The sequence below is a fragment of the Pelmatolapia mariae genome, linkage group LG4, assembly GCF_036321145.2.
Source record: "Pelmatolapia mariae isolate MD_Pm_ZW linkage group LG4, Pm_UMD_F_2, whole genome shotgun sequence".
Taxonomy (NCBI): domain Eukaryota; kingdom Metazoa; phylum Chordata; class Actinopteri; order Cichliformes; family Cichlidae; genus Pelmatolapia; species Pelmatolapia mariae.
In genome coordinates this window covers 11,990,088-12,002,618 of record NC_086230.1, presented here as the reverse complement: position 1 = coordinate 12,002,618, position 12,531 = coordinate 11,990,088, and the positions used below count along the sequence as shown (strand labels likewise).

The following is a 12,531-nucleotide window of genomic DNA, read 5'->3' as shown; positions in this document are numbered from 1 at the left end:
CCGGCACACATTGCAAAAATACACACTTACACTGACATGTGGGGAAATTAACAACCAGACATTTTCTAAATTGCACGTCTAAGATATTTAGGTTTAGAATGAATGTGAGTCTGACAGCAATAAAGCCAAAATATTCTGCGATTTAATGGAAATTGATGATAAAATCAGAGGAAAGAAAAGCAAAACTGTGCTCCCAAGCACAAGCTGTTGTTCTTTCCTGTGGTTAAAAATCACGTGACCCCTATCGGACTGACGATAGCAGCTTTGTAATGTAGAAAACGTGTGTTCAACATGATAAAAGCCAATCCAAACACCTACCAAACAAGTAGTTGTTTTCCCTAATCTTAAGCAAATTGCAAACGAAAACTAAAGTAAACATCAAACTAGGTTTAGACATTAGTCATTATGCAACAGTGTAATTGTGTTTGTGCCTCCTCTGCTCATCTCCTGTGCCCGAACACAGATTCGTTTTGCTCTTTGAAAGTGGGAACACTCCTGTGTCATTTTGGGAACACCTCCATGGACGATTTCATTCGGCAGAAAAAAAATGTCTTTTTGAGAAAAATGGAGACTTACCAGCTGATTGATCAGTTATTGACAAACATATGACTATTTCATCCATTCTGATAACTGGTTAGCTGCTTCAGTTGCTTGTCAAAGAGTGTGTGGGCATATATGTGAAGATGTGTCTCGTCCTGCTGGCTCTGCCTCCCCTCAGCTCCGTGGAGTGCTGGTGCTTCCTGACTAATTGTGGCAGGCCTGTAATGTGATTGTAGAGGCGATATGCCTTGCTACTCTCTCTAACCACTCAGCCACATACTTCATCATGTTAATTCCCTTGTGTGTGCTTGTGCTTGATTGTGCATTTGCATTTGTGTCAAACCCAAGCCCTTTTCTCTCTGGGTGTGTATATGGACACATTTATATATACAGGTGCGTCTGAGGCCATTTGTTTGTGCGGCCGGGTCTCGTGTGTACTGTCTGTGTGTGTGCAGGAGTAGGAATGATCTCATCCATATTCTCCAGGCAGCAGCAGCAGCAGCAGTGCTGAAATCACTCAGCTCACTGACTTCATGCAGCACCATAAAAACTCAGCAGCCAGCGTCGTCCTTCACTAAACAGCTCCCATTACAACACTCGGCAAGGAGTGACTGTTTAAGAATATTAAATGCAAACCTTTAGTGGGGGAAAAACACTCATCCAGCCTCTTAAAATTACACCCAAGTCAGTAACAAAAGGGTGGAAAATGCTGCACATTTTTCATCTCTGCATACACTCTCCTCTCTTCACTGCTAAATCACATGAATCTCTTCTTAAATCTTCCACACAGGCAGCCATTAGAGGGAAGCCATGCAACCAGCGTTTACTCTGATTCTGATACACATGTTTCACTTTTATTTACTCTTAGGAAGGCAGGACACCTGAAGCAGCAGTTTCTGCAAGCATATAACGTATAACGCATGTATTTGACAGCTAGTAAGGAGTGATGAAGCTTCTGTAATCCCTATATATTTTGTGGATAGGCGCTAATATGTATCTTCCCCGGGCAGCTTGTATCCTCGGATGGGGACGTGGACTGATGGAAGTAAGGGTGAATAATGACTCTAGCACAGATCCAAAAACCTCAAACATGAGAAACAGATTCTATCTCCTCTTTTCGTTTTAACTCTCAAGGTGACACTTATCCTGTTTAATGTAAATGCAGCAGTAAAAGAAACTTTGAGAACTTAACATCAGATCTGTGCTAACCATGTTAATGACACCTGTTCATTTAAATCTTGATATTGCCACAGACTGCTTCAGTCTAAATATCACCGAGTGGCATCTTAGTTGAGTTGGGTGTGGACTTGGAGACACAGTGATCTCTACTCTGTTACAAAACAGTAAATTCAATTTTAGTTAAATGTTTTTTTTATATCACGCCAAATCGCAACAACAGTCATCTGGAGGTTGTTTATATTGTAATGCAAAGACAATGAATAAATCCAGAGAAAATCCCAACAATCAGACGACCCTCTATGAGCAAGCACTTGGTGACAGGGGGAAGGAAAAACTTCCTTTTAACAGGAAACTTCCCCCAGAACAGGAACTAGGCTCAGGGAGAGGCGATCATTTGCCATGACTGAACTTAGGGGAGGGAGACAGGGCAAAAGAGACACTGTGTAAGAGAGCCAGAGATTAATAATAACTAAAACAGGTAAAAGGGATTTTATTTGTGATGCTCAAAGCATTTCCAAACATACTTAAAGCATCTGTTAATCGTCTCTTCCAGTACCAGTAACCAGCACACCATCGTGCCAGCTACTAATAATAAAAAGCACATTTTTTTGCCAGGAATTGGCTGAGCAGAGCTTCCTGTTACAACTACATAGATTACAGGCTACAGTCTAGCTCAAAGACCTGGCTAACTAGCTAAACAGCTACTCTGATACCCTCTGTCTTTCCTCTATATGACTGTTGGTGTAACTTCACTACTGGTTCCACTATTGTGACTAGTTCAGAAAGACATTTCTCTCAACCAAGAGATAACCAGGCTTTAGTGTTACTGGTAGGAGAATCCTTTTTTCTTTTTTCAACAAGCAGGACATGAAAGCGGCATCCATTCCCCAACTAACCTTTAGACAGAAACCAATGAGGCACATTTCTCCTAAGGTCAGACCATTTCTTTAAATGTGTCTGCAGTGATAATGAGCCTTCTTTCATAATGTGAACAAAGCAATTATTTAATTAGCCTCACTCATTATTTAATCGCTGGTTGACAGCATCACACGATGTGCTTTTTAGTTTGTTTGAATGAAGTCGTGTTAATTTGAGATGCCGTTTTTAATGCGACACCAATACTTCAAAATGGGTATTTGTAGTGCTCAGGCCAGTTTCCAGAGATTTCTCCAAACTTGCAACACGTGTTTATTTGCCTCTGTGATATTAAACTAAATTCAATAATATATTGTTGTTTTGTCCACTCATACATATATAGATATTATACATATACAGACACTAGATTTTTGATGTAATATGTCACATTACGTTAAAATAACTGACATAACAAATGTTCGACATGTGGCTGGGGAGGCAGATGGCGAGAAAATGTTTGAAACATGCCTGAGCTCCTCTTTTACTCGTCGGCCATACAGACTGCTTTAGAAGCAAGGCAAACAAACATGCTTCCCACTTGGTCACAATGACTGCTTGTGAGGACTGCATACAAATGCACAACATGCAGAAGCTATATATGTACACACACATTTATATGGTCCTACATTCACACACAGACACACACACACACTAAGCCACTCCTTCCTCTCTCCCTTTGTCTTGTTGGATCAGCTACTCTGTGTTTCCTAAAGCATGAATCTCTTTCCAGTGTGCTCACCCACCATGTCTAACAGTGATTGATGCTCCACAGACGCACCCCCAGACAGACTCTGTACATTTGGGTGAGTCTGAGTGCACGTGTGTGCATGCCTGTGTTCGACCTTCAGGTCCTCCTCCATCCCAGTATTACCACCAACTCCTCCGTCTCCCAACCTCCCTATTTGTGTCTCTGTCTTGGTATGCTCTGACCAACACCCAGTTAACACGGTGCAATGGGTTGGTGCAGCAAAGGCCACCTGGGAGGGAGTTGGTGTTGTCGTGTTGGGGATGAATGTAGAGGGTTATTAGTGTGTTCTGCACAGACTGTTAATTGGCTAGAGTTGGGATTTAGGCTATACAATGGGAAGTATAGAGAGGCCTGAGGGAAAGAAAGAGAGAAAGACTGCGATTTATCCTGGGATAGAGGTGTGACAGCAAAGAGATAGAAAGATAAAGAGAGAGTAGCACCACATGAAGAGAAACAGAGGGAGCAGATGGCTTCGAATGAGGAACGGATGACATGAGGGTGACAAAAGAACAGGAAACGACATCACTGCATCCAGATGCTGTCTTGTCTCGCAGTGAAGCAGTCTGTCGTCGTTTTAATGTTCTTCTCATGTTTTCAATATTGCCACATTGTCTTTAAGTCCTCGTATCACGTTATAAAGATGAAAATCAACCCATGTATATATATGTACATATCCTTAAAATGTTTTGAAAATGATCACATTTAAAATCAGTAATTTTAATCCTGTTATTTACTAATCTGCCAATGTTGGCCGCCAGTTCCTCATCCTGCATATTCCTCCTCCTCCACTCTATCTATTTCTACTCTCCCCCCTTTTTTGCCCCCAAGGCAGTGATTTGTGGATTCTGTCATACTCTGGCAGCTGGATCCTTTTTCTGTCCCCCTAAGAGAGGGGAGAAGGAGACCGAGGCAGAGATAAGGAAAGAGAAAGAGAGAGGGTATAAAAGGGACTTAAAGGGTCTGGCTCTGAATAATTACACATCCCCTCTGTCCATGTGCTGTCATCCTTTAGGTAGTGTGAAATGTAGGCCACCATACTAAAAATAATACAAAGTGTTGAGATGATTTGCTCTCACTTTTATGAATGACTTTGCAATTGTTAAAAAGATCGGGCTATTCTTTCCTATGAAACCATGGTCATATTCAAGGAACGCTTCAATCCTTTTATGATTCCAGCATTTAATTGAAATACTTTTTCAAATGCGATTGACGGTTTGAATCCAAGAGGGTCAATTTGGCAGGTCGTGCTGATCTTGCAAATGCAAAATTGAAATCGAGACTGCCAGTTACAGTTTGTCAAGTGTTCGCCCACTCCCCCAAATTAGGAAAAAATGGAAAAAGGACTTTTTCACCAAAGACATTTTGATACATCAGAAGAATCTTTTCCATTATAACATTATACGTTAGTAGACAGGGATAAAGCACTTGGATTCCATTTAACAAGACTTGTTTCTAGAAGGACTTTGAGAGAGGGCATATTCTCTCTGCTTAGGTCAGAGTGTGGTCAATATTTCCAATCACACAGGCCTATACACCTCTGGCACCAAAGGGAAAAAAAGGATATTCCCAGTCTATTCCCAGATTGGTTGGTGAGTGGCTGATAGCAGCTGCTTTGAAATCAATTGCTAAAGCCTCAGACAAACAGGGCTAGAAAACCCAAGGATAGTCACCGTTTTGCTAAAGCAAAATTTGTATTCACCTACAGTTTGGCAAAAAAATCTAATTGCAATTGCTCGGTTGCTAGCAGATTGCCACAAGCACCCATAGTTGGCATGGGACACATGGACTTGTTTCTGAACACTCGCCAGCTACTCACAGAGGAGTAGGAAAATGGAAAAGTGCAACGCAAACTGCTAACACAGACATTTCTCCTTCAGAGTACAAATTGCAGCTGTTGAAATGTGTTGATTGCAGTGCTGAGACAAACATTCTCTGGTTTGTGTTGCACTTTTTCAGTTTCACTGCCACTTTGTAATGTGTTTGCAGACAAGTTGGCGTCTTCCATGCAAATTTAGGGGTGACCGTAGCAATCTGCTAGCAGCTAAAGCAATAAAAACAAGGTTTATGGTGTGACAATCTTTGCAAATGATTTCCAACAATATCTGCAAACCCATGGCAAACTAGCTAGGGAATATGCATTTTTCACTTCGAATGTCCAATATGGTAATGTGTCCATGACATCACATGAGAAATCTCTACAGGTAAAATCAGTTAGCACTAGAATAGCAACTAAGGATGGAAACTATTAAAACTACTGAAATTATTAAACCTAGCTTAAACATTAGCTTGCTATGCCACATGATTATTTTAGCACCTACAGCCTAGTTAGCTGTGAGAATGTTAGCTATGTTTTAGCAAGCTACAACACAAGCTGAATCCTGTCAAAATACTTTAGTGTAGACTTCAGAATTACAGCAGACAAACACTTACTGTTAGCAGAATGCAAGGTAGTGTGAATGGCCCTGGCATTAGAGGGTTTTTAGAACACTTTCTGAAAAAAAGTTAATGAACACTTCAGATGATGTGCTAAAATGTCTACTATAAAAAGATTCTCCTTGTGAGCTGTCATCCTGTCAGGTTATATCTAAAGGTGAGTAAATGCCAGCTCTCTTAATTAGTAATTAACCTTATCCTGTCTTTACACCAGTTAAAATTACAGATGCATCTAATTAGACCTCTTAGTACTTGTTTATACTGAAAGGAGTTTCCTAAAAATCCCGTGCAGAGGTCAGTTCAGTTTAGGTTAGAGGGCAAATCAGACAATCACACCCACATAAGGGTGTGCAGAGCCTTTAAGCTACACTGTTAAACACTTACTAATGTAATGTAATTTTACTGCCTTTAATCAATGTCATATCCAATTCATCCATCCATTCGCTTATCCTTTTCAGGGTAGCGGGGGTTCTGGAGCCTATCCCAGCTGTCATAGGGCGAGAGGCGGGGTACACCCTTGACAGGTCGCCAGTCTGTCGCAGGGCTAACACACAGAGACAGACAACCATTTGCGCTCACATTCACTCGCGCATTCACACCTATGGGCAATTTGGATTAATCAATTAACCTATCCCCACAAGCTGCATGTCTTTGGACGGTGGGAGGAAGCCGGAGTACCCGGAGGGAACCCACGCAAACACGGGGAGAACATGCAAACTCCACACAGAAAGACCCCGGCCTGATGGTGGGATTGAACTCAGGACCTTCTTGCTGTGCGGCAACAGTGCTAACCACCGTGCCACCGTGCTGCCTATCCAACACATTTAAAGGGATAAAGTAAACCTCTTTACAGCAGACATTATGGTTCTCATCACAGAAAAAAAAGAACTGGTGTAAGTTATAGCAGCCAATAATGACGGCTGTGTCCCACTCACTCAATAGATGCAGTGCGTACATAACATAAAATGGTCATCTAACTTACAGCTTCTATGTCGATCCACACTGACACCTTCGAACCAAGAGTTTCTAACACATCGACTGTAACTGCAGTAACTTTACTAGCATTTTGCTCATTTTTATTCTCCAGCCACTCCTGAGAGATGCACAAACTGTGTGGTCAGAGATCAGCTCCACTGGAACAAGCAGAGGTCAAGTTTTCCACACTGTACGTTTCCAACTGTACCTTCATGGACTTTCTCCACTGGTCTAAGATTAGATGTTGGACTATTTCCAAGTTCCTTTTCTGTGCATATTTTTCCATTTTAAATTTAACATAAAACATATGTTTAAAAAAAAACCAGACTCTATAAGGAAGAATCGTGACTTCATATGCCAAGGTCAGGAGTTTGACATTTGTAACATGTGATTCAGCCTGTTATTGATGGAGACGGGCTGGGTGAAGTGTACCACCTCAGGGTACATTATAAAACACACTCACAGAGGGCCACATAGCTGCACTAAGCTTAGTGTTTTTGACTGGATTCATAGATATTAAAGATATTATCTAATGTTACTACAACCATACTTTCTCCTCCATGGCTCCTAACCACCACTAACCACTTGTCCAAGATAACCAACGAGACAGGAAAATTAAAGATGACATTAATGCCGTATGATTTTATAATTTTGCCCACATGCTACATGCAACATTGCTTGTGCGATTCTGCAGCACGACTTGCATCCTGACACTTTATATAGCACACTCTCATGTAGTCAAACAAGTCAGCGGCTTTTACAATGCTTGACATTTCTCTCACTCTGCAGCCAGTGCATGTGAGCTGTCCAGTGACATTTCACACAGCAGTTGGAGGGACGGACATGGTGACAGATAGTAGAATCAAATAAATGAAAGCAGAACAGGACAGGTCTAAAGTAGTTTTACTGCCACACATAAACACTTGTTTCCTCGTAACTGCAGCCTTATCCATCTCTCCTCTTTTAAGTCTCACTCCCTGAGCCCCATCATGTTTCTCACCTCATTGTCACCCTATTGCCTCCAACTGTCACACACAGATGCACACACTCATGTCATCTGCACCCACAGATACACACCATGTTGCTATTTTACACGCTCTCTTCCATATGGTCTTGATGCATTCTCAATCATCCAGGAAAGTAAATCTCCAAAAGTTGATTCTGTTCATCTGGACGTAGCGTTTTGTGGGAGAAACGTTTCGTCACTCATCCAAGTGACTTCTTCAGTCTCAGCTGACTGCAGGTTTCCCCAATCTTATAAACAGTACATTTGCATAATGACTGAAACCAGCCCACTGAAGTAAGTGGACTGGTTAAACCACTGAGTAAATGTGGTTATCCCAGCTGGACTTTTGTCAAAGCTGGAAAGGCACCTAAAAAAAGCTCCAGCCAATCCAGGAGAGAAGGACAACCGCTGCCCAAGCGAAAACCTGTAGTGATCCCATATGTGTCAGGAGTGTCAGAACAGTTGAGACGCATTTTTTCTAAACACCGGGTCTCTGTGGCTTTTAAACCCCAAAACACGCTGCGCCAAAAATTGGTCCACCCCAAGGATCATGTCCCCCGACACAAACAGAGTAACATAGTGTACGCTGTTAAGTGCCAGGAGGATTGCCAGGATTTATACATCGGGGAAACCAAACAACCTCTGGCGAAGCGGATGGCACAACACAGAAGAGCTACCTCGTCAGGCCAGGACTCTGCAGTCTATTTACACCTACAGGCCAGTGGACACTCTTTCAATGATGAGGATGTACACATCCTGGACAGGGAGGAAGGCTGGTTTGAGCGCGGAGTCAAGGAGGCCATTTACGTGAAAAGGAAAAGACCATCTCTGAATCGAGGAGGGGGCCTAAGGGTACATCTTTCACCATCTTACAATGCTGTGATTGCAGCCATTCCCCAGCTCTCTGTGAATGGTACTCGTGGCCATTGATCAGTGTTCTTTGATCAGTGGTCTTTGATCAGTGGGTTTTGGTCAGTGGTTGTTGATCAATGGTCATGAGAATTTGCATAATTAAGATTAAGGAACTGACCTCCCAGCCCATTGTTCCTTCAGTGGGCTGGTTTCAGTCATTATGCAAATGTACTGTTTATAAGATTGGGGAAACCTGCAGTCAGCTGAGACTGAAGAAGTCACTTGGATGAGTGACGAAACGTTTCGCCCACAAAACGCAATGTCCAGATGAACAGAATCAACTTTTGGAGGTCTCTTCCATATGTTTTTTTATTTTCAGGTTCCTTGTGACCACTCCTTTACATGCTGCTTCCATGTTGTTGTTTTTTACCTTGCCCTTCTTCCCTTCCATCTCTCTCCTTTGAGATGGTAACGACTGAGATGCCAAGCAAATGACAGGCTGTGATTGGAAATCCTGTTTAGCAGAGAGCGTTGTCTCCTCCTCGCTTTCGCACCCCTTTTCTCTCCGCCTCTCTTTTTCCCACTTTCTCTGCCCCCCCTCAAGCATCAGCTCATGCACAGCGGCCAACGCTGGCCTCTGTCTGATCCCCCATAATGCACTCTGATGGCTGTGTCAGTGCTCAGCCTGATGTCAGAGAAGCCTCTCTCTCAGAGCAACAAGCTAAGATCAATTGTGAGGTGTCACTAGGGAACCGTTTCCTCTGTTGGTCTTTCTGCTTTCTCTGCCTGTCCGATTATCTCATTCTCTCACTATTCCTCGCCGTCATTGTTCTTTCTGTCTATATCTGTGTTATCTTTATGTCACTTTTAACAACCTTCTCAACCCCACACTGTGCCTTCTCTTGCTATCTTGTCATCTGCTCTTCTGTGATTTATTTATTGTCTTTTTCTTTTTGCTTCCCACTCTTTCCCAGCACACACTCCCAAGCAGGAGCGCCTCAGTGCACATTAAATATCCACTGCGGTTTTCTTCTGTGTGACTGCGTTGGGTTAGTGCAGATTGTTCGCTTCTATTTTACAAAAAAGGGAGAAAAAGCTCCAAAATACTCTCGATATTGGGGAAGTGGTAATTTCTTTGCTGGAGTGAAGCACTTCTAAAAATTGATTTTGTGTCCATGGAAAGGCCAAGCTGATGTGAACAAAATTTTCTTGACAGCCGATGACAAAAGCAATGCTGTTAAAAAGAGTGCAGATATAAATATTTGGCAATGTAGTAAGTCGATATTCTAAAATCTTACCATATTTGCATGTCTATGCATACAGAAAGAGACCAAAACAAGTAAACAAAATTCAAGTGAGATCAGCAATGGATGAACAAATCCCACAACACACCAGTTTGGATTGAACTGTGAGACATGCAGTAATTTCACTGGTTATGAATGGTTTACTATTTAACTTAATATAATATATATTCAGAAAATATATGACATGCTAATAGAACAGAGTAAGTCATGTTTTAAGACTTTGAAAGAGTACTTCCATCTCTACTGCATGTGTTAATGCAAATGTTAGCAAAATGCTTGTTTGGTAGGTGACAGATGGACAGAGCCTCCACTGTAGACACTCACTGTTGTACCTCTCTTCTGACCTTCTCTGTACACTCCATCAGACCTGTTGCCACTGATTTTCAGTGAAGTTTGTGTGTAATTTAACATCCCTCAGCCTTTGCTCCTTGTTACTCTTCTTAAATAATTGTTTCGTGACAGCCACCCTTCCACTGATACTAGTTCTGATAAGGCTTCAGTAAACAGAAGATGAATCAACTGAAGGGCCAGATACATCTCTAAAGTCGAGTGTTAGGGGAAAAAAAGCCATCAAAGACCTATCTTAAAGATGTGTCTTTCAGATAATGTTCATCTGAAAGGCAGATGCTTCTTTTGTCCTCCACTTTTCCATTTTCCTCAAATGTTTTCAGCACACACTGCACACCAAGGCTAAATTTCAGCTAACAGCTGTTTTTGAATTAGCTTGTTGGTGCAAAAATACAATTTTATGCCTGTCAAATTATATATAGATGTTCCTGGCATGATCACTCTTTGCATTTTGCTGTCATGTTCCTGTTCTTGTGCAATAAAAATTAAAGTACTGTTCATACCTGATCAAAGTAAGCTAGTAGTAGTGCAAGTGGGCAGAAAAACTTGCACTATCCATATCCATTTTTCTATACATGATTACTCTGTGACTCTATGATTGATCTTATTGTATTGCATTACAGAAAAAAAAATCAACGTGATTACAGTAAAGTGTTACAGAAACACATAACACTTAATGTCACAGTGTCTTTTGTGTCCATCTCAGTCCAATACAGTTTAAAGGCTGCACACACAGTCAGAATGCCACATTTTTCTAGAAACAGACTGTAGAAGTGCATCACCTAATCTTTGAAGTGGCTGCACTAGTTTCGTGAATGTGGCCAAAAGTATTTTGGTGCCATGGGTAACCGTGGCACCAAATACCATGAGTGTTTAAACACTGCTAAGAAATTTCTTTGACTAAAACCAACAAAACAGACCTGATGATTGATAACAGGAATTACAATGACAGTGACAGCGTGGTGCTAATGGAAGGACAACTATATCTTTGTTTTGGAGCAGATGGCTGATCAGTAATTGCTGCAGCAATAAAGTAACAATCTTATCTCAACATCGTTAGTTTTACCGTACTGTCATCTGGATTCAAGCAAAAACAGCAAACACAGGGTAGCAGGTATCATCTGCATATAATTTCCAGGTGTGAACACAAGGATGACTTTTTAATAGCTAATTATCAAAATTGCACCCAGATGTAGAACACTTTTCTGTTTGGGGCATAAAATAAGCAATGTAGTGATTTGTCCTTGTGCTGCAGATTTGTAACTGGCACGTTGGGATTGCAGCAGTGTACTCTGACATATGGTGATTGTGTTGGGATGAGAATGTTGCTTTAAGTTAATGGTAGTTAATTAGCATATCCATTAAGAGAGAGATTTCATTTTAATAAGGATATGAAAATATGAGTGTTTACGAGTCCGTGTTTGTGACAGGGAGAGAGAACGCGAGAGAGCGAACATCTCGCCGTCGGCTGCTGGGAGATAAATGATATCTGTCATTTACACAGCAGTATACTGGCAGTGCTGTATGGCTTCACTTTGTTATATGACAGTCTCACCTTGCTTGTTATACACAGACACGTATGTGTACTGCGAAGGTTCAATCCAGTGATTGATGTAACTATTGTAGTATCTGTGACACTACTGAACCCAACTAGTCAATACGGCTTTATAGAGACAGAGAGGACTCCCTGGGAAAAAAAAAAAAAACCCCAAACAAAAACAACAACACAGCGCAGCAGTAGAAAGGAAACAGGCTTCAAAAACTGTGCTCATAAATAAAAAAACAAAAAATAACTAAGAAAATAGAAAATTAATGAATATTGTGACGCGATCGCCTTGAATGAATGCTTGTGCTGCTATATCGCTATATTATCTCAGAAGACAATCATGTGTAGGTGTTTTGTTCATGTCTCTGCTGCTCTCAAGTGACCAAAAAATAACTTAATGCTAGTTTAATAAATCAATATTACTGACGTTACACAAACTCAATAAAATAAGGATGTGCAGCAGCTGCATGCTTCTAGAACAATGTACTATCATTGCTCGAGGAAAAAAATCATCCTGACAAAACATAGATTTTCTGTAAGTTTAACAAAGAGCCAAAGAGCAGTTTTCTTAGACGTCTGGTTTAAATCATGTTAACCCTCTAACGCCTGATCCATGAAATAATTGGCAGAAAATTCTATTGAAAAAAAATAGTGTTTGTTGAACCTGCTGAGAAAATTTAGGAGA

General features: G+C 41.2%; 1 protein-coding gene and 1 long non-coding RNA gene across 2 annotated transcripts in view; one reads left to right on the top strand and one right to left on the bottom strand.

The window, feature by feature from the left end:
* Positions 1–12,531, top strand: part of LOC134626017 (uncharacterized) — a 141,840-nt gene that overhangs the window by 13,548 nt on the left and 115,761 nt on the right. The window lies entirely within an intron of this gene.
* LOC134626016 (protein shisa-8) overlaps positions 1–12,531 on the bottom strand; it is a 119,287-nt gene that overhangs the window by 39,017 nt on the left and 67,739 nt on the right. The window lies entirely within an intron of this gene.